Source organism: Cyanistes caeruleus, chromosome 6 (assembly GCF_971803275.1).
Source record: "Cyanistes caeruleus chromosome 6, bCyaCae1.hap1.1, whole genome shotgun sequence".
NCBI lineage: Eukaryota > Metazoa > Chordata > Aves > Passeriformes > Paridae > Cyanistes > Cyanistes caeruleus.
This window is the reverse complement of record NC_141706.1, coordinates 49820171-49832477: the sequence shown is the minus strand read 5'-3', so window position 1 is coordinate 49832477 and position 12307 is coordinate 49820171.

Below are 12307 nucleotides of genomic sequence, written 5' to 3'. Positions count from 1 at the left end.
GCACATACCTATATCAAGATAAAAAAGAATAGGGTGAATAACTTAAATGTGGTAGACCTCAGCTTTCCAGGTGTTTGGAAATCATAGCTTGTACTGGTATATATAGCACTAAAAATGTAGAAGACAAATGTTGTCTTTTGAAATTTTTGTTTTGTATCCTGATTAAGAATATTCATTATACTTATCTATATACATATCTGAAGTATATGAAATTTGAATATAGCTCAGTTTAGTCTTGACTTTAATTATTTGGAATTCATCAATGGTGGCTGATTGGAAATGCTAGTCATGATTTAGGAGTTCTTCCTATAGAAAAAACTGTACAATATACTATAAACACAAGGATAAAAGTAACAGCAAAAAAATTTAGAAAAAAACCAGCAAATATTGTGGCTTTGCAGAAGACATGGGGATTTCACATTCCATAATAGCTCCACACCTCCTGTGAAAGGGAAAATACTTTAAAGCACTGTTGAAACTGAATCCCAATTCTCATATGTCACCAATTAGTGCAAATGTATCAAAAGAAATTCAGCAAAAAGACACTTTATGTTATGAACAGAGACACACAATTTTGTTAAATATCTAATAGACACAGATTGCTTTTGCTGCACTTCCATTACTCTGTCTATCCACTCTGTATAGTGAGAAAATGCAGTATTCAAAATCTAAATTGCATAGTAGGGTGCTTGAAAGCAAAATCTAGATGTTAATTTGAAATATCTTTTTAAACAGCATTCCTTTGCAAAGATGAGGGTGCTAAAATACATAAAGACAAACTTTTATATGTCTACACAAAAATATATCTGTCTATATCTCACAGATAATAGGCTTGGAAAACATAAAACTAAAGCATTTTATCCTCAAATTACTGATTCTGACAACAAGTTAGAATATTTAACGTGCTTTGAGTCATGACTTATTCTCCTTATCACAAAGCTCAGTAACTGACAAGCATTCAGTTGTGGGGAAACAATCCTGACATTAGCTGTGCTGGTTAGAGCATGATGCTGACGGTATCAAGGCTGCAGGTTTGATACCTATATGGGCCATACACTTAAGAGTTGGACTTGATGACCCTTATGGTTCCCATGCAATTCAGAATATTTTGTGGGTTTTGATATTTATTTAGACTATTTCAACAGTGCAAAATTATAAATTTCTCTTTAGTAAAAGGTGTGAAAAAATGCAGTGCATTTCTCAGATTTTCAGAGTTTCCTGCATATCTCCAGGTATATCGATTTGAGGTAGTTTGGAAAGGTTAGGGGTTTATTTCCATTGAATTCAAATTGTTTTCTGTCTTGAATAGTAGTGGACTTTTCATTAACTATGATAATTTTCATGAGCAAGTCTGATGAGATTGAAGAAAAACATTGAGTAGTTTTGAAAATGTAGAAAGACTACTCACTTGTAATAGGGAACTCATGTGACCTGGTTCACCTATTTCAAAAGAAAAACTCATGCCCTGCACTGCACATCTGACCCTGTGTGATCTCTAGCAAGCAGATCTGACTGGCTGGATGCAAGTGGCTTGCTGAAAGAAAAAAAAAGGAGCAAGAGAGAGTGTAAAAACATCTTGATGATGAGAGTCAAATGAAATCAAATGAGCATCTGTAAGACTTATGCAATGGCTTCATCAACACAGAAACCAAATAAATGTTGGAAGAGGAAAGGTTTTGTTCCAAATGGGAGTCATATACTTGCAAGAAATTAAAATGATGTCAGAGTTTGTTTGAACTTTTACCAGCCAAAAGCCTGAACAGTCAAATCCAAACTGAATACAGCTATTCCTTCTAAAAGAGATTACATATTTTCCTTATGGTTTGCTGTTTTAAGTCAAAGGCAGTCTAACTTCATTAAAAGGAAGCAAGTGCCTGTTTCAAAGGCATTAAAATCAGTCTCTATTTCCATGCTAAAGTTAAGAATGTTTAGTGTGGTTATCTAATGTATTTTATGGAATGCATTGATTACAATGGAGTTTTCTTTTGTGGCTTAGAACTGGTTATTCAGCTAAACTCAGGACATAAGTATGAAACTGAGCAGAAATACTAGAGCTGCTGAGCTGAACATTTTACATTGCTTCACCTACACCTAAATCAACAACAAGTATTTTTCAATGGAAAGTGTTTTCAAAAGTGGGCAAAGGGAAACTGAAGTATAGATCCAGACTCCTCATCTGACAGCTAGAAGCAATCAGCTATGAATGTATCATTGTCCATAGTGTCTAACTGCAGATATGTCAGCCTGATTCACTAACATGGCACAGCTTGAGACATTGTAGAGAGAGCAAATAGTCTTGGACATATCAACTGTGCTTTAAACTGGAAGAATAAATACAACCTTCAAAGGAAACTTTTTTCCCGCAAATGGAATGAACCATTCATATGCATCATTAGATAGATTACAGTAGAAACTCAAGTAAGCCACAGATGAACAAGACTGAAATAACCAAGAAGGCATAAAGAGATTCAGTTTCTAGTCTCCTTGCTTTTGAATGACCCTGATGTAACTGAGAGATAGCAAAGCTATATATAAGCAAAGGGTACCAAGAAAACTGTGTAAGGTGAAAATGAAAGAAAGCATTATTTTTATATTGGGGAAAAATTAAATTAATCAAAAGTCACTCTAAAATAGTATTTTTGTGGGTCTGATGAACTCGAGGCATCTGAAATTAGAAAGTGTAAATTAATGGCAGGGGTTTTTTTAATTTTGTAAGCATTTTTCTGAATCTTATTTCACTGATATATTAGTTCTATATTCTCCCTTGTTTATGAATTGTGGAACAGCTGGCCTATTTAACATGCAAAAATATCTCCCAAAGACATCTTGTGTGGTCTATCCAGTCTAACTGTAGAAATCACATCTCTGTCTACATCAGTATATTATGGCAAAGCTCAAGGGAAAAATTCATACCCGGGCTCCATTATTATAAATAAAATCTGATGATCAATAAAGGGTTTAGATTTCTGAAAACAGCTTCCCACTTGATTAAGCAAGGTCAGGTTTGATTACAATTCTGTTGTTGATTATATAAACTTCTTTCTACAGGAAAAATATTCCTACAAACGTTTTCTATTGTATTTAAATTCTTTAGTATTCAGGAAAACAATCCATTGTATTTTGACATGAGAAGCGAATTAATTAAATACAGACAAGAATATGTGATTTTTTTTGAGTTATGAATCTTATATGTTGATAAATTTGCTCAGCTACACCTGTAGAGAGGAAAAACAAGAGGCAGGGAAAACATGTTATGTAATTCACAAAAATATTAACATTAATTATTTACAAAAATATAGAAGCAGCCACAGTGAGAGCATCGAGTAAGAAAATGTAGAAGAGGAAGATAATTTGGGGTTTTTTTTTACTTTATCTTGTTGACTTCATTAATCAAGTAAAAAAATCTAATTGAAGCTTTCGATCACTTAGAGTGAAGACTAAGACTCAGCATATATGCTTCCAGTCAGATCCAGAACATAACATTTAACTTCCTTCAGTCAGCCTCAAGATTTCAGGTTTTCATTTGAACACTGCAACTGAAGAAGAATAATATGATCACTGCAACTGTCCTGAAGATGTGTAAGTCAAAATTACTGGCACAATTACTAAAGAAAGTTTAAAGATCAATGAGACTTAATTTCAACTAAAGATGTCCTATATTGCAAAATTTTAATACTTTGTCCATTTATCTTTTACATGCTTCCCTCTCTGTAACTATAATAGATTTTAAATATTCTTCTAACATTAATGTTTCAACCTCTACACTTTTTGTTCTCAATATTTTGGATTTTTTGATGTTGACATATTATTTAGGAGTCTGTAAAATCATAGTTAGTAATTTAAGAATCTTGATTTTTAATTTTTTTTTTTTCAAATTTCAAACAAAAGTTTTCTTGAGACTACTTTGAGAACAAATTATCTCTGAAAGGAGGTATGACTTTCAGCCATGGCAACAAAGAACCTGAGAGCATAATAAACAAACTCAAATTACTTGTGGATAACTACTCCTACGTCCAATATGTGTTCTACATCCAGGCACCCAGCCAATATTTATTCCAAGAGACTCAAGGAGTTCTGCATCTAAGATCATACTACCAGCAATTGCTGTTGCAAAAATAAAACCAAAACAAACAATCAAACAAAAAACAACCCATATGGTTTTAAAAGTTTATAATATTTATGAGTTAATCTATTATAGAGGACCCAAAGAGGGCTGTAAAGATGGTGAAAGGTTGTGAGGGGAAGCCATACGAGGAGTGGCTGAGGACACTTGGTGTTTTCAGCTGGAGGAGACTGAGGAAGATCTTGTCTCAATCTACAGCTTCCTCATGAGGGGAGGAGGAGGGGCAGGCACTGATTAAGACAAGTTTAAGACAAGTTTGAACAATTCCAAATTCCTTCTCAGGTTTGAGTCTTGTAAGCAATGCCATAGCATATGCACATGTCAGTGTTCAAATAGCTGCATAACCTGAATGCACATATTAAACATTAAGTACAACCATAATCAAAGGAAGAAGCATTTTTAAGGAAGCTGGCCTAATCCAAATCTCCTTCTACTCAGAGGTGTAGGTTCTTCACTTAGAGTGAAGTCACGGTTCACTCTGATTTTATGATAACCTCAGGACTCTACATCCTTCATTGTATTCAAAAGCACTGTTTTCAATCAACCATCTTCTGTCTGTTCCATACATAAGACAAAAGACTTGTTTCTGCTACCTTGACTACCAGCACAGCTACTAGAGGAGGCACTTCTGAAGTGGAAGGAATTATTGCTATTAAAAACTATGCAAGAACAAGCTCCCCTTCTTTATTTAAACCTTTATTTAAAGAAAGCATTCCACATTGATGAATACATTACATGAGCTACAACTGGACCTGTCAAGGGAGTAACTTGAATCAAGCTGGATATGAAACATTTTGCAGCTATCTGAATCTTTTGATCTGCTAAGAGAAATACCAGGTCCCTCCATGAACACAACAGAGTTCTGAGCCCTCACTGTCCAGCATGACAGTACATAAAAAGCGTTTTTGCTCTTTCCCTTTCAAGGGCTGTCTTCTCATACCTCTATCATGTTTTGATATTTTTCTTTTGCAAGTCAGTTACTAAATCTTCCAAAAGGCTTTCATTGTTCTTCCCAAGTGGAATGTGCTGAAGGAAGCAATGTGAGCAGTGCACTCTCAAACCCCTGCTTCCTGTTGCCCCCAGCTGTCCTGCACATTGTTAGGATATGTAAATAATGCAGACAAACCAGGCATTAAAAACCTATCTCTTCTTCCCTGCTGTCTGATGGATACGTTTTGTAAATGGCACCTTTTGCACTGCTATACATCTGTCACTTGTGTCCTCCACTTAAGACTCAAGTTCTACAGATGAAGGGACAAGTATAAATAATGCAGTGAGACCAAGTACTCTGAATGTACTTTTAGTTGTATTTATGCATGATAAAGCAGAAGGAGCTTACTTCCCTTATGTGTAGGAAAAAAAAATAAATTAAAAAATACTGTTTAGGGAGCTCTTTGTGGCATTTTTGAAAACAACATAGATTTCCAGGTCACCACATGTATATGTGAAAAAGTAAGCCTAGATGGTATGTCCAATCATGATCAGATTTCAACCTGTATATTTATTTAACTAAAATAAAGATTTTTAGACAGCAAAGGCTAAACTGAATGCTACTCACCTGTACTGTGGGGCTTCCCAGTCCCTCCTTAATCCATCCAGCTGTGAGTGCACCCTACACTGTGGATTGATGTTCATTCTAATATGTTGCCCTGTTTTTTGTAAGAGCCATCAAAGCAAAGTGATTGTAACAAAGAAAAACCTTTATAATAGACCATAGTGAAAATGGAGTCCAATATAAATGACAAATACTGTGTGTAAGGCAGCCAAACAGCAGTCTTTCAATCATCAAAATACATGTCTGAGCATAGCGCAAGAATTTTGAATTGAATTTTATTAGCACAGAGTAATATGGAAAAATGTCACGACAGAAACACTTTTATAGATAGATTTAATTTACTAATTATATAAGTGCAGAGAATTGATTTAGGCTGTTTTACTTTGCCAAACGTTCATATGATCAACTTGTTATAATTTTTTTTCAAAGATCTGTATATACAAGCAAAGCAGACAGTAACATAGAACATCCGGAATATTGAGAACATATGTTGTCTGCTTCAGAACATTTAGCCCAGATTTACAAAACTGAGTTTAAACCACAGTCTCAGGTTCCCTAAGACTTTCTGAAGCAGCTGTTAAAACAATAAATAAATAAACTTGCCTGAAATGGAGGATGCTTTATACTTCTGACTTTACATGTTAGATATGTAGGATTCATATGCTTATGACCTCAGAAAAAAAACAAAAAAAAACCCCAAAAATAACCAACCTCAGAGCAAAGCCACTATGGTTTACTTTGTTTTTTTTCATGCAGACTCTTAATCTAGACCATTCAGACCCTCAGCATGCAATTTTCCTCTTGTACCTAGAGATCAATCTAAACATAATTTTGGGGAGTGGGAGGCTGGAAGTCTGTGTTTTTTGGTCTTTTTTTTTCAGCAAGTGCCTGTTCACCTGGCCACATCAGGTAGCTTTTAGCAGAAGCAAGGCACATTTTCACAAGATGTTTCTATATGCAATACATATACACAAATGCAATCTCAAAATTATTCAGGTCTCACAGATAATGGAACATTGACTCTTTAATCTCTATGTATTCTCCACAGAAAATATAGCCAAAAAGAATACAGAATCACATCTACTACCAACAGGTCCAAATATCAAGCTTTCTGCTAGACCAGTTATGAAAATATGAGTGTTTCTTAGATTTATGTAAACTGACAACATAAATATGTTATAACTATAACTATAACTATACAAATATGTTATAACTATATAACTATATAACTATACAAATAGTTGTCTTTTAAAAAAGAATAATGCATTTTAAAACATATACCTGGTCTTGTCCTGCACACAGCAAAAGTGACCATACCAAAAGTCCATGACACTGAGCACTGTGTGACAATTTGTGAATATTTACAGTAGAGTATTTACTATTCTTTTCATATTTATTTCCCACTATGCTGTGCTATAACAGGAATCATGCCACTGTATTTAAAAATTCTACATGAGATTTTTTCTTCTGAGTGTCTCAGTCCTTTATTAATTTTTTTTTTACCTTTTAGTAGACCTCCAAATTGGTAAGAGAAGTTATGCTTCTTTCCTTGTTTTAAGTTTGTTTCTTGATGCTTCTTACTTTACGTGCTAGAGGAGAACAAATAACTATTCTCTTTCACCTCTGCTTTACCTTCATGCTATATAAACTAAACTTGAAGGATGAAACCACACAGTATGTAACACATAGCCTTGAAAATTTCATCCATAAATACTGTTCATGGTTACATTGATGCAATCCAAATGCACAAATTGATTTAACTTGATTCTACAATGTATTGTTACACAGTTTGACCTCTCATTCGGAGGGCTTCACAGAAACCTCGGATCTTTCTGTCTACTGGCAAGGATCACATATTCCTATTTGTCTTGCCTTACAGAAACTTGGCATATAAAAAATTAAAGTGGTGAGCTGTTGTAGTTTTTAGGAAATTTAGGAAGATTTGAACACTTTCTATTGTGTCAAACTTCAGCACTAAAAATAGAATTTAACCTACAAGGAAAGAGATGTGTTAGGGGCTGAATAGCAAAACTAGCAGTGCATTATTAACTACTAGTTCTTGCTCACACACATACACTGACAAAAGATTAATTGCTTAAACAATTCCAAATTACTTAATTTTGTTTAGTTCTTTCTTGTCTGGTTTGGTAGTCTTGAAATATTACATATTTTGGACTAATTAAATGCATCAACTACTCTAAGAATACCACATTAAGGCTTAGCAGAAGGAAATTAAAATATAAAACAACCTCAAACTCTTTCTTCAAGAAACTATAAATAATAAAATAAAAACAACGAGGAAATGTAAAATGTTCATTCATTGTGGAAGCACAGTCTTCATTTCAGGGGAAAGAAGTATATGCAACGTATATGCAACAGCCTCCTCTAAGCAAGTATTTAACTCAAAGATGACCCAGATTTTATAAGTCTTTATAAACTATAGCTAACCTATAGATATATCTTTCAGGCTTAACATCTTTTAATAATTAGTTTTTTGAAATTAAGAAATGCCAAATACCATTAGTGCAAATGCAGTTTATCTTAAAGAAGAGCACATTCATCTATACTCAAAAGTTTTGTATAGTCTGAAATAACTGAAATTAAATTTTGTCTTTTCTTTCTATTCTCATAATATTTATTTATTAAATTTCTTCCAACTCTGTATCATCTGTAGAATTTATTGAAATTATCTTTTCATGGCAATCTTTATCCTTCTCACTTATCTTTTTCAAAAAGGATGAATCAGTGTTGAGATTCAATTCAAAAGCACCCTTAATTCTCACCTTAATGAAGGGGAACTTATTTCCTTTACAATTACTACTTCCAACCACTGGATGTGTTTTCAGAAGTCCTATGTATTTTCAAAGAAAACATATTAACATTAAATTCAATAAAAAACAGCAAGACCACCCAATTCATTAACAAACTCTTTTGGAATCAGCAGGTAACAAGACCAAAGTACACATTAAATTCAGCTGGAAGGCAGCATCAGGCTAGCTAGTGGTCTCTGTGACTTTGGTAAATGGCTCATGATCTCAGCTGCTAAGAAGGAACATGGCATAAGAGGTGGTTTAAATACAAACACGGTCAATTTCTCTGCATTACAGCAGTGCAATTCTCCAGATGATCACAATGTAGCTTTCCAAATACAATGCGTATTGTTAAACTTCGGGTCTGATAGCACAAGATTTGTTACCCCTGCTAATCTCAGCTCTGAAGGTATTTCTGTCCCCAGTGTCTGGCAATCTTTATGAAGGTTATGACACCTCTCAGCCTAATCAGGCAAGCCACCTGCCAGTATTCCTGTACTCAGTGTGCAGATTACCCAAACCAGCCCATGCAGTTAAGAGTTGTGCACAAATGTAAACACATCAGTGCTCAGCTGCTCCCACAGCCACCCTTTCAAGACTGGTGTTAACAACAGCAATAACAGGCACAATCAACTGAATTCTCCGTTTGGTACGTGTGGTTGGTATCAAACACACTTAATTTGATTTGTCATAATGTGATTTTCTAAAGGAATGACTTGTGATTTGCCAGAAAAAAAACACCAAGTGTTATTCAGAGAGCTCTGAGTTTCATTTAGAGATTTTTATTATGTTAATGTCCTAATACCTGATTAAGACTCATAAAGCCATTGTGAGTAACTCACGTCTCAAATCATATTCTACACAGGAATACCACAACACATCCTTCAAACTAGTTTACTTTGATTTGAAGATAGGACAGAGAAAAAAGCTAAGGAACTTGATCCTTTTCTCACTAAGTATAAAGCATATGTGGATACATTCATTTCCTGTTGTCCTAGACAGCTTCATTATGTCTGGAGAGCTGAGTTCTGGAAAGTTAGAAAGATTTCATTAAAAAGGTTAAGAGGAATTGGATATGATAGGATTTAGGCAACTTTGGAAATGTTTATTGAAATCCTATTAAATCTGTGTAAGATTGTATATCCAGGCAGAACTGGGAACTTAATTTATCAGTGTCCTTAATCTTTCAAAGACTAGTTCAGTAACTAGGGCTTAAAGAGACACAGAACTCTTCACTTATTTTTCTCTGGAAGATGAGAAACATAAATGGACCACAGCATCAAATATAATAGCATTTTATTATGTTTCTTTATTACATGAAAATTAAAATAATTATAATTTAATGAGAATATTATTTGGGAGTATTATTTTCTTAGGGTCCCTTTGGTTGCTTTCTTTTTTTGTAACTTGGTGGCTGCTGAGGGATTTTGTTAATATATTGAAGTGAATTCACCTCTATTTTGCATGAAAATACACCTCCATATTCAGTAAACATTATGGGAATTTTCACAGACATGCTGTGAATTTTTCAGGCCTAGACACTGTTCTTTATTCAGAAATAAATAAAGGTAGAACAGAAGTAATCACCACAAGTGCAGGCAGAAGACAAGCCTTGAGCAGCATTTGAACACGGCTTAAGGCAGGTTCCTTAGTGGCAGATAGAGCAAATTCAGGGGTCCATGGGTTGGGTTGCTGTATATCTGTAGGCAAAGCAGAAAAAGCGCTGGACAGCCAAACACAGAAGCAGAAAGGAAGAAAAGGAGAAAAAATATGAAACTCAGAATAAAACACAGGTATGTGCTTATTAAGGCTTAGATGCTGTTACTATTATTTTTTTTTTCTTTTTTGTTTATATGTTTTTTTCTTTTTTGTTTATATGTTGTCACTTGCAAAAGTGACAAGGATTTCAAAGAAAACCGTTGAGAATACCTACTTCTAACTCCAACCTTAATAGTTTCTAAATCTGTAAATTTCAGCTATAATTTTTATCAATGTCATCATAATAATTTTTTTCATTTGTTCACATTTTACAAAAACCTTTATTTCGACATCACATATTTATATTTTTGTACATAATTTGACTTAATACTTGATTGTGACAAATTCAAACCCACAAACTATGTTCTACCATGCTTTTAGCATTTCTGTATAATTTTAAAAAGAAATCTTAATATAAACCATGGAGTTTTTCTTGTATTGTGCAAGTGTCAGGTCATAGCTCCAAATCTTTGACAACTACATAAAATATAGCAGTCCAAATAAAGTGGAAGGGAGATAGGAATGTAGAATTGGGAAGTGCAGAATAATTTCAGGTGACAGACCCTTGTCTTGTAAGGTTCCTTTTACACAGCCCTGCAGTCTCAGTGTTTATCATAAGATTATTTTTACTAAAATTCACTTATTTCTGTTGTCACACATCTGCCTATTGAAAAACAGTAAAGGTCTGAAATATATATTTATCAACTGTCATGGTAAAGTGAAGGCTGACTTAAGGATTCCCAACCTTCCAACTTTCAGGCACATAGTACAGTATGGCTTTATGCTAAAATAGCTATAATGTGTAAGGAGTGGACTAATATTTCTGGATAACAGTTTTGGTGCTATGCCTGCCTCTGCAGAGCTACTTTAAGAATAGCTATATAGTGATGAAATCACCCTAACTACATGCAAACAATTAGCAGCCAAATGTTATAATAAAACATCAAATTTCACTTAAGTAGATATTAGTTGTGAAATTTTCACTAGAAGTAATTCCATTCAACTTTGCTTCTTGTTATTAGTGACTGACCACATCTGTCATCCTGCTGCCAATAATAAATCAGCTCAGAGCAGTGTAACACTAACTCCAGGTCTTGTCAGTAAATTCCTGAAAGCCTCATGCAGTATCATCAAGGGGAAATTAAAATAAAGGTTAATGCCACTTTTTATGGTTGAATAATTCTGCAAACAGACCAAAGGGGTGGTAACATCTGAAACCTGAAGAATTTATTAGTCTGACAACCACCAGGGAGTACCAAATACACCTGTCAAAGCTCAGCTTATCTCGTGAGGAGGAATTACAAAGACTTGTTACAGGAGCAGCAAAACCAGCCTTGCTGCTCTCAAGTTAGCATTGATGAAACAAAGATCTTAGCAGCAAACTACACACAGAAGTGAATAAAACATTCAACTGAAAAATAAATGCATAATAATAAAATGTATCATTTCCAAGCTTAGTCCCAATCTTTGCAGATTTTTTTTTCTCTAAAATTGCTAAAATATGGGGAAAAATCAAGGTTTCATATCACAGAAGTTCTTCATAAGTTATGATTAATGAATTTACTTGAGTAAAATTTTGAACTGACAACTCTACAAACTCAGCAATGTCATAGTGGTTGAACAGGTAAATACCCTATATGCAGTATCAGGCAATAATTACTGTTCTTCATGTGGACAGATTATTTTATTTGCTTGTCATGTATTTGTTTTGCAGCACATGCTTAATCCTTGGCTTTTCAAAAGCTTGTCAAATGAATTGACAATTAGAGGTCACAGGTTATACTGATTGTGTAGTTTGAGTTGCTTTGTTTTCTTGGAGTGGGAGGGTACACCCTGCTTTTATGGAATGATTAAACTCACCAATAACTTGGCCCAATAGCTATACTCTGATGTCAGGGTACCATTTCCTCATGTACCAAGCACCTTCTGGTCTAAACATTCTGCAATATTGCACAAGTACCGTTTGGAGGATGAAAGTGCTTGTACCATTGAATGTTAATGGGAGCAGATTGTTACAGTCATTGTTAAAGTAAGTTTAAAGAGTAGAGCAACACAGTGAAT